We start from the raw sequence: 13,000 nt of genomic DNA, 5'->3' as shown, positions 1-13,000 counted from the left end.
CTGATGTAAGTTACTTAAATGTCTTCAAAGAAACTATGGCAATTTACACTAGCTGAGGATCTGGTCCAAAAATGTGTTTCTTTACTTTTAGATGCTGTGCCAAACAAATGTGCCCACTTGTACATATGATAGTAAAACAGGACAAGTTGGCGTCATTTTGAATATCTCTGACCTTCCTTATGACTATCTCATATTCTGCTTGTGGGCTTGGTCAACACCCATTGAAATCAATGAGATATTTTTTCTATTGACTTCAATAGGCATTGGAGTGTCTTTCATGAATATAAATATGTACAATACACAATCTGATCATTTGATTATGGTGTTATATTATAGTGTCATTCACCATCACTCTCCCATCATTTTATCTCCCTCACTTAATCACACATCCACACAAATGTATTGTATTAAAATGCCTTGTAGAGTATTGAATGCTGCAGTGTGTACTCATGCAAGGAAAAAAATACCATAAAGTGTGTGCAACAGTTAAACCTCAAATAGGTCTGGTCCAATGAAGCCACATGCCAACCTTGCTGTTCAATAAACTTGTACTAAGGGTGTAGATGGTACATATATATTAGCAGACCTGAGAGACAATTTACATTGTATCTGTTAGGGTTAGAAGTGACTTTTAATCACACAAATACAATACAAATGTTATACAAACATTTACAATACAAATGTTAGCAAATCCAGCTAATTTCATCCAAATTGTGGCATGTATTGATAAACGTATGTTAGCATTTAACTATTCATTCTTTTGGAGAAAACTGGTTAACCCCTTAAGTGTTTTGCCCTGAAGGCAGACATTAAAAGTTAATTATAACCACATGGGACAAACCCCTGGAGGAGCATGACAACATTAAACTGCTATCAACCAAGCATGCAGGATGCACAGTGCTCTGAATGAACACCATGTACAAATAGGATGCTGTCTCCTTGAATGAGTTTTCAGAAGTTAAAAACATGCTACTTTTTGCATGCATGGGAAAAAAGGCAGATTGCAAAAATTCCACTTGGAATGAAAAAAAAAAAAAAAAAAAAGCTTCCAGCTGAAGAAGAATTAGAGCAAATGAAAGCACTGAGTAATGTGATTAAGCAATATGGCACAGGAGAGGCCACCGTGAGTATGGCTGTACTTAGCACTGCTAAGGATGCTATGGCGAACACTTCAAAATGCCATTGATTATTATCTTATAATAATCTTTCCCAGCCCTACATAGCATTACACAGCCATAAAGGGTGATTGTATGGGTTTGCAGTGACCATCATGTTTTTCAATTATACTAGGTTTCCCAAAACGTTCACTACTACTTCATCACTAAAATGCAGGCACTCCTATGAGCAGAGGGTGACACCTAACATCCTTGGGAGAGGGACTTTTGGCCAAGGACACAGATCAAACCTTTGCTCTTAAAAAAGGAAAGGCAATATTGGCACTGGACCGAGACTCAGGAGACCTGGGTTCTATTTCTTGCTTTGGTCACTGACCCGCTATGTGGCATTGGGTAAATCACTTTGCCTCAGTTTACCCTCCTACTTTTTGTCTGTCCTATGTATTTAAAAACTGTAAGCTCTTCCAGGCAGGGAATGTTTCTTGCTAAGTGTATAAACAGTGCCTGCACAATCGGCTCCTGATATCAATTGGGCCACTAGGAAATATGAAAATAATAATAATAATAATACAAAAGTGTCATTTCTCTTTCTCGTTTATACTAAGGCCACTTTACACCACATAGCCGTGTAAACATCCCATAAAATGGATGTAAGTGTAATTTGGCTTACACTTTAAGGCCCCTTTCCATTGCCAGTAATGCAAATTGGCCTTTGTGTATGCAAAGGGGGCAGTCTGTCTGCTTTAAAAGCAAGCAGGCACTGGGCCCAGTCAAACCCCGTTCCAGGTGTTTTGGACATGTGGGGAGAGAGGACGTGACCCCGAGATGATGATTAGTGTCTGGGTGTTTCTAGATTATTGTTTCTTTAAGGGCCTGGAACCAGAAGCCTTATGGTATAGGGTGAGGCAAGGCTCCCCCATTTTCCCAACCAAAGATGAGGCCTAGGAAAGAAGTTCGGCTTTAACCTGTCTCTTTCCACATAAGAGGAGAAGAGTCAGTAGGAAAGGAGGCCTGTCAGTTGGTCTCTTTCAATCCAGGGAGGAATGAGAGCGAGAAGGACTGGTCAACTGCAGGAAGCTGATCTAACACTGTAGCTGACGGAGGGGAGCTGTGAGACTCTGCTGTAAGGAGCAGAAGGCTTTGGAAGAAAGATCCTCAGGGAGGAGGAACTCAGTCCAGCTGGGAATTGGGAGGAAGAACCTGAACTGTTGATAAACTGGAGAGGGTTCATGCAACAGCCATGAGAATAATTAAAGGATTAGAAAACATGCCTTATAGCAGTGGTTCCCAACCTGTGGGCCAAAAGTGGCCTGCAAGGTCTTTCAAAGTGGCCCGTGGCTCACCTCCTGCTGGCTGCAGAAGGGAGCCGCTGCCTAAGGACCCAGGCAGAGCGTGTTGCCACGGGGCTACAAGACCGGTGCAGGCTCCTTGCTACAGCCAAGGGGACGGGAGATCAGCGCTGCCCTCCCCCAGGCTGTAGCAGGGAGCACGGCAAAGCGCTCCACCTGTGTCCCTAGGTACTGGGCTCCCTGCTGGAGCCAGAAGGAAGGGAGCACTGATCTTCTGGCTGCAGAATGGAGCCACTGCCTAGGGACCCAGGTGGAGCGCACAGGACACGTGCGGTTTCCCTGCTGCAGCCAGGGAGACGGGAGATCAGCGAGGAACTCCTTCCGTCTGGTTGTAGTGGGGGTGAGGCTGCTGGTGCAGACTGGTGACTCTTCAGAGTTGTAAAAATGATATCTGTGGCCCTCGAGCCAAAAAGGTTGGGAACCACTGCCTTACAGTGATAGACTCAAGGAGTTCAATCTATTTAACTTAACAAGAAGGAGGTTTTAGAAGGTGACTTGATTACAGTCTCTTAGTACCTACATAGGGAAGAGATATTTAATAATGGGCTATTCAGTGTAGCAGAGTGAAGGTATAAGACAATTCACTGGCTGCAAGTTGAAGCTAGACAAATTCAGACTGGAAATAATGTGAGAGTAATTAATTACTGGAACAATTCACCAAGTGTCGTGGTGGATTCTCCATCACTGGCAATTTTTAAATCAAGGTTGGATGTTTTTCTAAAAGATGCTCTCAGAATTATTTTGGACAAGTTCTATTGCCAGTGTCATAAGAGCTCAGGCGAGATGTTCACAATGGTCCCTTCTGGCCTTGGACTTTATGAATTTATGAACTTTGACAGGAATTTTCAAGAGGGGACAAGCTGTCAGGCAAGAAGGTGTGGGCCCAGTTCGATACTGGGATGATGACTCCGCTGGGTTTTTTGCTTGGCTTTTCAGGACAGCCAAACACCAGAATATGTGGACGTTTGTTATACAGTGTGCTTGGAGGGCCAAGCCATTGGAGCAGCCAAACCAGGCTGTGGGGTTTTGGAGAAGCCTTAAGAAGGGGATAGAGAGTCTGGCCTGTGGCAGAGCCAGCCCAGCCCACAAGGGGCAATCTGGTTACAGTGTAGATGAAAATAAGGTCCTGACTCTTTAATGTCTATGCATAGCCACCGCTCCTTGTCTTCTTAGGGTCTTGTGCCAAAGGCTCCCACAAAGCAAACCCTATTCTATTCATTATTGGTATTATGGTTGCATATCAAGGCCGCAAACAAGACTGAGGTTCCCTTGTTAGAAATGTGAGGGGCTGAGTCTCACTCTAGTGTATTTTCAATATAAAGGACCAGAATTCCTTTGTGAACCTGGGCAAGTCACTTCATTTCTCTGTTCCTTATATGTGAAATGAGGGGACACGGAGTCATTTTTGTTTGTCATGCATTCAGATAGAACAGTGATGAGGGACAGAGAAACACCTAGAAATATCTATGCTTACATGGGTGTTTGAGACCTTAGGTGCTGTTCTGGCCCCACATTCAGGCACCCATCTCCCCCTCTTGTACAGAGGAGTTGGATGTGCTCTGCCACCTCTGCAACAGCATTCCCCCTTCCCTCCAGGTCTTGAGGAGAGGCTTTATGGTCATTGGATCTTTGACTAGGGAAGGACTGGTCTGGAGGAATACCACTATTAGACCATCAGAGCTCAGGATGGAAAGATCATACAGTCCAGAGCTTTATTACTTTACTACAGCCCCTCTTCCATGATGAGAAGGCCCCCTAAAAAAGGGTAGCTACTGTCTCCAGGATCCCTGACAGAGAATGGAGCCTCCAGAGACTGAGTTGGGGTGGATACGTGGGCCATTTGCTCAGCTGGCCCTGGAATCCACGATCCATGGCATTTGGGAGCTGGCCCTCACTGACTGCCCTGCATGGGTGAACCCAGCACCCTCCTTCAACATCATGACACCAGAGAGAACACATGCAGCAGACCTGCAGGCATAGAATCATAGAGCTGGAAGGGACCACAGGAGGTCATCTAATCCAACCCCCTGCTCAGAGCAGGACTAACCTCAGCTAAATAATTCCAGCAAGGGTTTTGTCAAGCCGCAGCGTAAAAACCTCTAACGATGGAGATTCCACCACCTGCCTAGGTAACCCATTCCAGTGCTTCACCACCCTCCTAGTGCAAAACTTTTCCCTAATGTCCAACCTAGACGTCCCCAACTGCAACTTGAGACCGTTGCTCCTTGTTCTGTTATCTGCCACCACTGAGAACAGCCTAGCCCCATCCTCCCTGGAACCCCCTTTCAGGTAGTTAAAGACTGCTATCAAATCCCCCTCATTCTTCTCTTCTGCAGACTAAACAAGCCGAATTCCCTCAGTCTCTCCTCATAAGTCTTGTGCTCCAGCCCCCTAATCATTTTTGTCGCCCTCCGCTGGACTCTCTCCAACTTGTCCACATCCTTTTTGTAGTGGGGACCCAAAACTGGACACAATACTCCAAATGCAGCCTCAAAAATGCCGAATAGAGGGGAATGATCACTTCCCATGATCTGCTGGCAGTGGTCCTACTAATACAGCCCAATATGCTATTAGCCTTCTTGACAACCAGGGCACACTGCTGACTCATATCCAGCTTCTTATCCACTGTTACCTCCAGGTCCTTTTCTGCAAAACTGCTGCCTAACTCGTCGGTCCCCAGTCTGTAGCTGTGCATGGGATTCTTCCGTCCTAAGTGCAGGACTCTGCACTTGTCCTTGTTGAACCTCATCAGATTTCTTTTGGCCCAATCCTCCAGTTTGTTTAGGTCCTTCTGTATCCTATCCCTACCTTCCAGGGTATCTACCACTTCCCCCCAGCTTAGTGTCATCTGCAAACTTGCTGAGGGTGCAATCTACCGCATCCTCCAGATCATTGATGAAGATATTGAACAAAACCGGCCCCAGCACCGACCCTTGGGGCACTCCGCTTGTGACCGGCTACCAGCTAGACATGGAGCCATTGATCACTACTCATTGAGCCCTATGCTCTAGCTAGTTCTCTATCCATTTCATAGTCCATTCATCCAACCCATACTTCTTTAACTTGCTGATAAGAATACTGTGGGAGACCGTATCAAAAGCTTTGCTAAAGTCAAGGTATATCACGTCCACCGCTTTCCCCACATCCACAGAGCCAGTCACCTCTTCATAGAAAGCAATCAGGTTGGTCAGGTGCCTCCAGTCGCTGCTATGCTGAGATGCTCAAAGCAGGCCAACGCTGCTTCCAGAGATGGTTAGCAATGGCTGGGGAATCGGTGCATCCCCAGGTCAGCCTTCAGTAGCAGGGCTGATGTAAAGTTCTAGCCTCTCCAAAACGCCCCCTGGGGAGAGCAGCAATAGAAGTAAGTGATCACTTCACCAGGGGGTAAACCAAGTCAAGGAAGGACTCACTTCCAGATGGAAGAGTCTGCGGTTTTGGAAACAGTTTTTTCTTTAACCACCTCTAATTGTTTTCTTTGTTGGGTATGGAACCTGTACAAAACAGAGCATGGGGTTTAGCAGTGGATATATCTCATAGAACTAGAAGCTATCAGCAGAAGTTGACTGAGATACTATAAGCAGTGAGAAGAAAAAGCACCAAGGGAGTCTTTTGCAAGGGCTTCAAGAATTCAACTCACCAATGCTATCTGTCTCAGGTACTTGTAAAGTCCCTGTACCATCTGAGTGCCTCACAATCTTTAATGTAGTTATTCTGCCAATACTCTCGGGAGGTAGAGCAATGCTACACTTCCCATTATACCAATAGGGAACTTAGGTACAGAGCGACTAAATGACTTTACCAAAGTCACACAGGAAGTCTGTGGCAGAGAGAAAAACCTCTAGTTCATGGAATAAAATAGTCAGCACTGGCTTGTTGTTAGAGCTGGATTGAAAATAAGTGTTTTCCACACACACAAAAACCGAGACACAGGAAACTTTTCTCAATTTTTTTCTGGAAAAAAAAAAATTCTGGCATTGACTGAAAAACTCAGCTATGCCTGGTCTAATGCAGTTTATCCATCACCCCTTGCTGAGGGCTGTGCCTAAATTTCCCACATAGCCCACAATACTAAGGTGAACCAATGATTAAGAAAATAATGAGCCAAGACATGTTCACAGCTGTGATTTTCATTCCTGTCACCACAAATTCTGTAATCTCAACCAAACCTGATGCGGAGGCAATTTTTGCTACCTGTTGTCACAGGGCCTGTGCAGTCACATAATCATCATCCATAATACATCCAAGAGATCGCTGAAACCCGGTGTCAAAGGCCCTGCAACGTGTGAACATATGGTGTGGTGAGCTATCGGCTACATGACAGCTTCATGCCCAAGGCTAGTTAGACTGGACATCGCGTAAGGAAATATACTGGAGGGAAGTCCTCTGCAATGGCTGGGGAATTGACTAAATGGACCTAAGTGAAAAGACCTATCTCTAATGTCTATGGGCTAGACTGAGCCCTTAGGCTCAGTCCTGAGTAAAAGGGTTGCATGTAATTACTCTGCCCTTAAAGCAGCCCTGGGAAGGAACTGTGACTCACAGCTCTGATTCCTCCCCTCTTGTTCTGGGATGGGAGGAAGTAAGTTACCGCAGCCCTTGAAAGGGTGCAACTTGCTTCTTCCCTTCTTGTACCTGGCCACCTGCCGTGCTTACTCCTCAACCACTTCCTCAACAGGGAGTATTTGGAGGGCAAAGTTTGTGCTCAGCATAGATCCCAGCAGGCCAAGCAATGGGTTGGGAGCGGCCTTGTTCCCTGCCCCAGACAAAAGTACAATGTAGCCCTGTGATTTTGGGGCAGATTCTGCCACCCGTACTCAAGTGGAGTGTTAATCACTCTGAGGAGAGCCCTACTCAGAGAAGAGACCCATTGAAATCAATAGGAGTGTGTGCAGCGTGAGGTAAGGGTGGCTGATTGTAATCCTTGCTCGGAGTGAATCAATTGCAGTGGGTCAGCTGGACAAAACAGGCAGCAATTCTTTTGAATCACAGTCCATTGTCTTTTCCTCCCTCTATCTCTGAACAGTTGGGCAGCATTTGCAATGTCGTTTAGAACTGCATGGTGCCCTAACAGCTGTTTCGTCTTGCAACTGGCAGAGGGTGTGGTGAGTTAACTGCAGCATATACTCACTTGTGGGAGATATGACCATCTGAACCCTCATGAATAATCCCTGCTCTTTTTAGTCTAGAGGAAGGTGAAAATCCTCCCTGTCAAGATGCGGTGGAGGCAACTTCCTTCCTGACCCTGAATTTAACCTTGTGCATATTAGCCCGACTCACCACAATTCAGCATTTCATTATACCGATGCCCCAGCACGTGGAACATTTATTCTTCCACAAATTAAACAAAATACAGCAACCAATTATTTCCCCTTCTGCCTTGTATAGATCAATTTTTTTCAGGATAGTTATTTTAATTGTTTTGTTTTCTTGAAATTTTAGAATACATTTACCTTTTAAAGATTTAATATTCAATTTGTTTAAATACTACATTAAAGCTAACTAAAATAATTATATACACTGTAGTAACCAAATAAATAAGAAAAGAAGAGCCTCCATCTAAAGCATACAATAAGGGTGATAAATATGAATATTGAGCAGACTATCCAATTAGAGTTTAGTCAAAAGAAAATGTATTCTAAACCATTGTATTTGTAGTGTGCAAAATGTAGACTCATCCGAGCAAATTGGGGAATGGTCCTTAGAGCTGGATTCAATTTGTATGAGGCAAGGAAGGGACAAGCTTAGGCTCTGATCCTGCAAACATTTACACACATGCTTAACGTTACTATCACAAGTAATCCCATTAATAATATGTCTTTATTATTAGTTGAGTAAAGCTGCTCAAAATTTTTCACATGAAAAGCTTGTAAATCCAAAAATGGCCATTTCTCCAAAATGAAAATTTTCACAAACGTTAGGATTTTTTTCCATTTTTCATGAAACTTGCCACAGCATCTTTTTTTTTTTTTTTAACCAAAATTTTTATCAACGTTGTTTTCAGAATTTTTCATGTACTGAAAACAGCAATGTTAACAATTGAGTTTTTGTTAAACGGAAACTTTTGAAAAAATATATATAAAAAATGATTTGGTAAAAATAACACCAAATGTGATGAAATCCAGAAATTTAGATCCATTTGAACCCAACAAAATGGGAAAAAATGTCAACATTTCAACATTGCTTTTGAAATCAATTTCTCATTTCTCAATATAACTGCTATTATAAGACTGGCCTTGTTATGATAGGCACCATAACCCTTAACCAGGCTAAATGTATTAAAAGAAAACCGCTACAACTGCAGACTGTGGCAAATATGGCAATTTCCTGCAATATCCAACACAAACCTGAGTGAATTAAGTTTAATACCTTAGGAGTTCATTTAATTAAAATGCAAATGTTTATGTGGGACTGTGTGTAACTTCTTTAAGGAGGTGATATGGCTAATGTAAACCTGGGGAAGTGTTCTGAACTTCAAAGAAGTTTTTGAAACAATGTGTTGGACAAACAAAGTTAAGCAGGATTCCTAGGAAAGGGAGGAGGAAACTTCTCACCTCCAGACCCAACCTTTTGAAGCTTTACCCTTAACTCATTGTCTGCTGATCCCCTGTCACAAGATAAGAGGCACCAAATTGGATAAAGGAGTGATTCAGAGATTCATATGGGTGCTTGTTCTGAACCAGGGCGGTTATGAACTTGTGACCAGAGAAAAAACCCATGATGAGTTTTGAACTGTTCACCTGCTAGAGCTCTTGCTGGAGTTGGGGGGATCTACGGTAAGCTTATTAGCATGCGTGTCAGTTCTTCTATTGTTTTTATTATGTTTTCTCTCATACATTTACCTTAAGAATAAATGTTCAGACAGAACTGTGTGGTAATCGTGGCATTTATGCTATGTATAGCCTTTGAGGAGAAAAGCAAAGCAGGCCTGCTGAGGCAGTCTGACTTTTCTGGGGAATTCATTATAAAGGCAGAGAACTGTGCAGCCTAGACATAACTGGTCAGGAGGGGAGAGCAAGATGTGTCTCTCCACTGGGGAGTTGCCTTCAGTCCCCATGCAAAATTCCCTATTCATTTACATTTTCAGAAGAAGGGAATGGTATGGCCAAAAATACTACTCTACTTAGGCTATGGATACACTACAGACCTTACAGCAGCACAGCCGTAAGGTGTCCCATGTAGCTCTCCCCTCAGAATAATTAAACTACCTCCAACGAGCGGAGGTAGCTATGCCGGCAGGAGAGCGTCTCTTGCCAACATAGCGCTGTCCACTCCGGCACTTCTGTAAGGAAAATTTATATCAGTCAGGGGGGTGTTTTTCCACACCCCTGACTGACAAAAGTTTTACCAACCGAAGTGCTAGTGTAGATGGAGCCTAATTTGAACATCAAGAGGTACTGGGACAGAACTTTAGCTGGTCTAAATCAGCACAGTTCTATTGAAGGTGCTAGGTCAGTCTAGACCTCTGATCATGTCAAAAGATTAATTTATAGCATGTAAAATGCTGACTCTCTCCTCTGGGAGCTCAGAACAGTGAACCACTGGGTTACCTCTCTGCCTTAGCAAGGTAGAGATTTGCTGGGGTCTAAACTGGGAGGCAGCTGCCTGCCACAGCAATCTGGCTGCCTGTCTTACCTTGAGACGATGCCAGTCTAAACCTGCGTTGAGGGTACCATTCAGTCAGCCTGAGTTGCCCAGAGACAGCTCTCTGTACTATATAGTCCCTCGCACTGGATACCCACAGAACTTAAATCTGCTGTCTCCAGAGAGACAACACACAGACATCACCCTGTTGGCTCACTGAGGACACACTTGTTAACTTTATCCAAGCCCTCAGATGGTTGATAGTAGAACTAAGCATACATTTATTAATAAAGCACATAGATTTAAGTTATCCTAAGCAGGGCAAAAGGGGACAGATACAGTTACAAACAAAACAAAAGTAAAAATATGCTTTCTTGTGTCTAAAACTTAACGGTTTAAGTGGTCTCAGGCAATTTCTCACCTACAGTCAGTTTTCAGCATCTTCAACCCATGTGGCTGAAGGATCCACCTTTCATAGATCTCAAAAGCCTTGGCCTCTTTTGTCCCTGATGGATAAGTAAGGGGTTTTCTCCCTTTCTTCTTGTAATCCAGTAAACCTTTGATGTATAATCTGTTGAAGTGTATCCCCAGATAAAATTCTTCTCCCCTACAGTTTCTCCCTCTTTACTGCCCATCCCCCTGTTGATTCTTATGTAAATAGGACTTCCACTGTTTAGTTTCCACAATGCTTAATTTACATTACAGACAGGGATGCAGCTACCTTCCCTCCTGTCTGGGAGAAAACCTGTTTCTTCCTCTGTTTGAACAGACTTTAAAGCATAATATACGTAAGTATATACAGTTCCTCACATAGTGTTAATACATACATTTCACAATGATATTAATCACCAGTGTGTCACTGGCTTTCATAAAAGACCTTACTTGATACACTTTTATAGTACAATAATATTGTGTAAAGTCAATTGATTCATTTGCTTCTTTTTTGGGGTTCAGACCCACTGTTGTCCCCCTGGGGTGTCTAGACCCTGATTGTTACAATAATGGTCTGGGATCTCAAAATCTGTTGCATTTATTCTGATATTCTTGGTAAATAAAGCAGAATAAAGCTGATTCCTCAGAACCTAATCTTCCTATTTATCTTCCTAGGATTTTGAAATGTAGCTTATTCCCACATATTTTTAAAGAGTTGTTAACTATGAATCTTAAGTTATTGCCACAGAAATATCAAGAATTAACTCCTTCACTGCTGACCATTGTACCTGAAACTGAGCAAATGTATTTGGAAGCACCTGACCCTTCTTGGTATTCTCTTCAGGTGAAAGTTTGTTCTATCTAGGAGTTATGAATATAGCTGAATATTTTATTATTATTTACTTATTTTCCAGGTAGTTCAGATACATCCAACTATCCATAAAATTTAGAAGGAAAATGACATTACATCATTTTTATTGCCATCAGCTAAAGAATGAATTCCCACAGTGCGGCTCGAGGGGTTTTCTGGGTTGTCTTTTTTTTTTTTTTTCCCCTTCACTTTCCTTTCCTTCATTAATATTTAATTTTAAACTTACCAAGGCAAAACTGAATACATAACAATCAAGATTATTCTTCACAGGTCAAAATTCACGTCTAATTTTAAATTCACTGCAGTGGAAGCTGGTGATGGTTTCAGAGGGTGAATATTTATTTTGTGGGATCTGATCTTTAGTACACGTAATCAACAGCCAGATAAGGTCATTGCTACTGACTCTGGGCTAGATCTTCAGCTGATGTAAATTGGCGTTGATCCATTTAAAGTAATGAAGTTACACCAGCTGAGGATCTGGCTCATTCAATCATAGAATCATATAATCGTAGAGGATTAGGGATGGAAGGGACCTCAGGAGGTCATCTAGTCCAAACCCCTGCTCAAATCAGGACCAACCCCAAGTATCGAGAAATACTTCACTCCATAGCTAGTCCCATACAAATCAATTCTCCTCCCCTTTTCCTCTGCAAGAGAGACAGAGGTTGTTCTATCCAATAAGGCTCTTACATGGGTTGATGTTATCTAAGCTTGGTCTCTCTCTAAAAGTGAATAATTTTTCCAGAGCTCTTGATGCAAAATATTTCAGCTAATTTTGAGTATAACCATACTTTTTTTACACAAAATAATCTTGTGGTGTTTAATTATGGTTCTACAGCTGAGATGGCTGTGGGCTGAATGTTACAATTTAGCAGGGAAATAGCCCCCATTTTTGGTGGCTGAATGAAAAATTGCGTTGATTTGACTAAGTTACTGAGCTTTTTTTTAAAAAAAAATCATATAATGAGCATGTGCAGTAACTTTGGTGTGAGTCTTCAAAGAGACTCCTCAAAGAATAAGGTAGTACGGGTTGCACAACCTGGTCCCAGATGATTAGCAGCCCACATTGATACATTCTCACCTTATCAGTTGAACAGATTCTTAAACAAGGGTTCTCCAGGACCTCTTACTATGTATCAGATTCTGCCATCTTTACTGTGTGTAGTATTTTACTCCAAGAGTAGCTCTACTGAAATCAGTGGACTCCTTCAGGTGCAAGGTATTATTCAATGTTATTAAGGTTGGCAGAATCTGTGCTCCATGTTTTTCAGCATACATCATCTTTAGCTGCACATTATGGGTCTCATCCACTACTCACTAATGGCAATGAGGCTTTAGATCAGGCCCATTTATCCAGTGTTGCCAGGTCTCACCATTTTATCATTAATCTAAAACTATTTCATGCTTCTCTTAAAATCCGAGCTCCTGGAGTCAGGTGATTACTTGATAATCTCGGCTTTCATTTAAAAAAGAAATCCTTGCTTTCATGGTTGCAGAGAAAAATTTGCAATGTGAACCCTAAAGGCTACAACAACACAAGACAATAAAATCTCAAAAGTTATTATATTTAAAAATCGATTTTTTTTTTAAAATAGGGCTAACTTCTGACTTTTTAAAATGCTTGGTATTGGCAGCACTGACAAACTGATGAA

The sequence above is a fragment of the Emydura macquarii genome, unplaced genomic scaffold (genome assembly GCF_026122565.2).
Source record: "Emydura macquarii macquarii isolate MOO-44397 ecotype Brisbane River unplaced genomic scaffold, CSIRO-AGI_Emac_v2 contig_1041, whole genome shotgun sequence".
NCBI lineage: Eukaryota > Metazoa > Chordata > Testudines > Chelidae > Emydura > Emydura macquarii.
Note: the sequence above shows the minus strand (reverse complement) of the source record.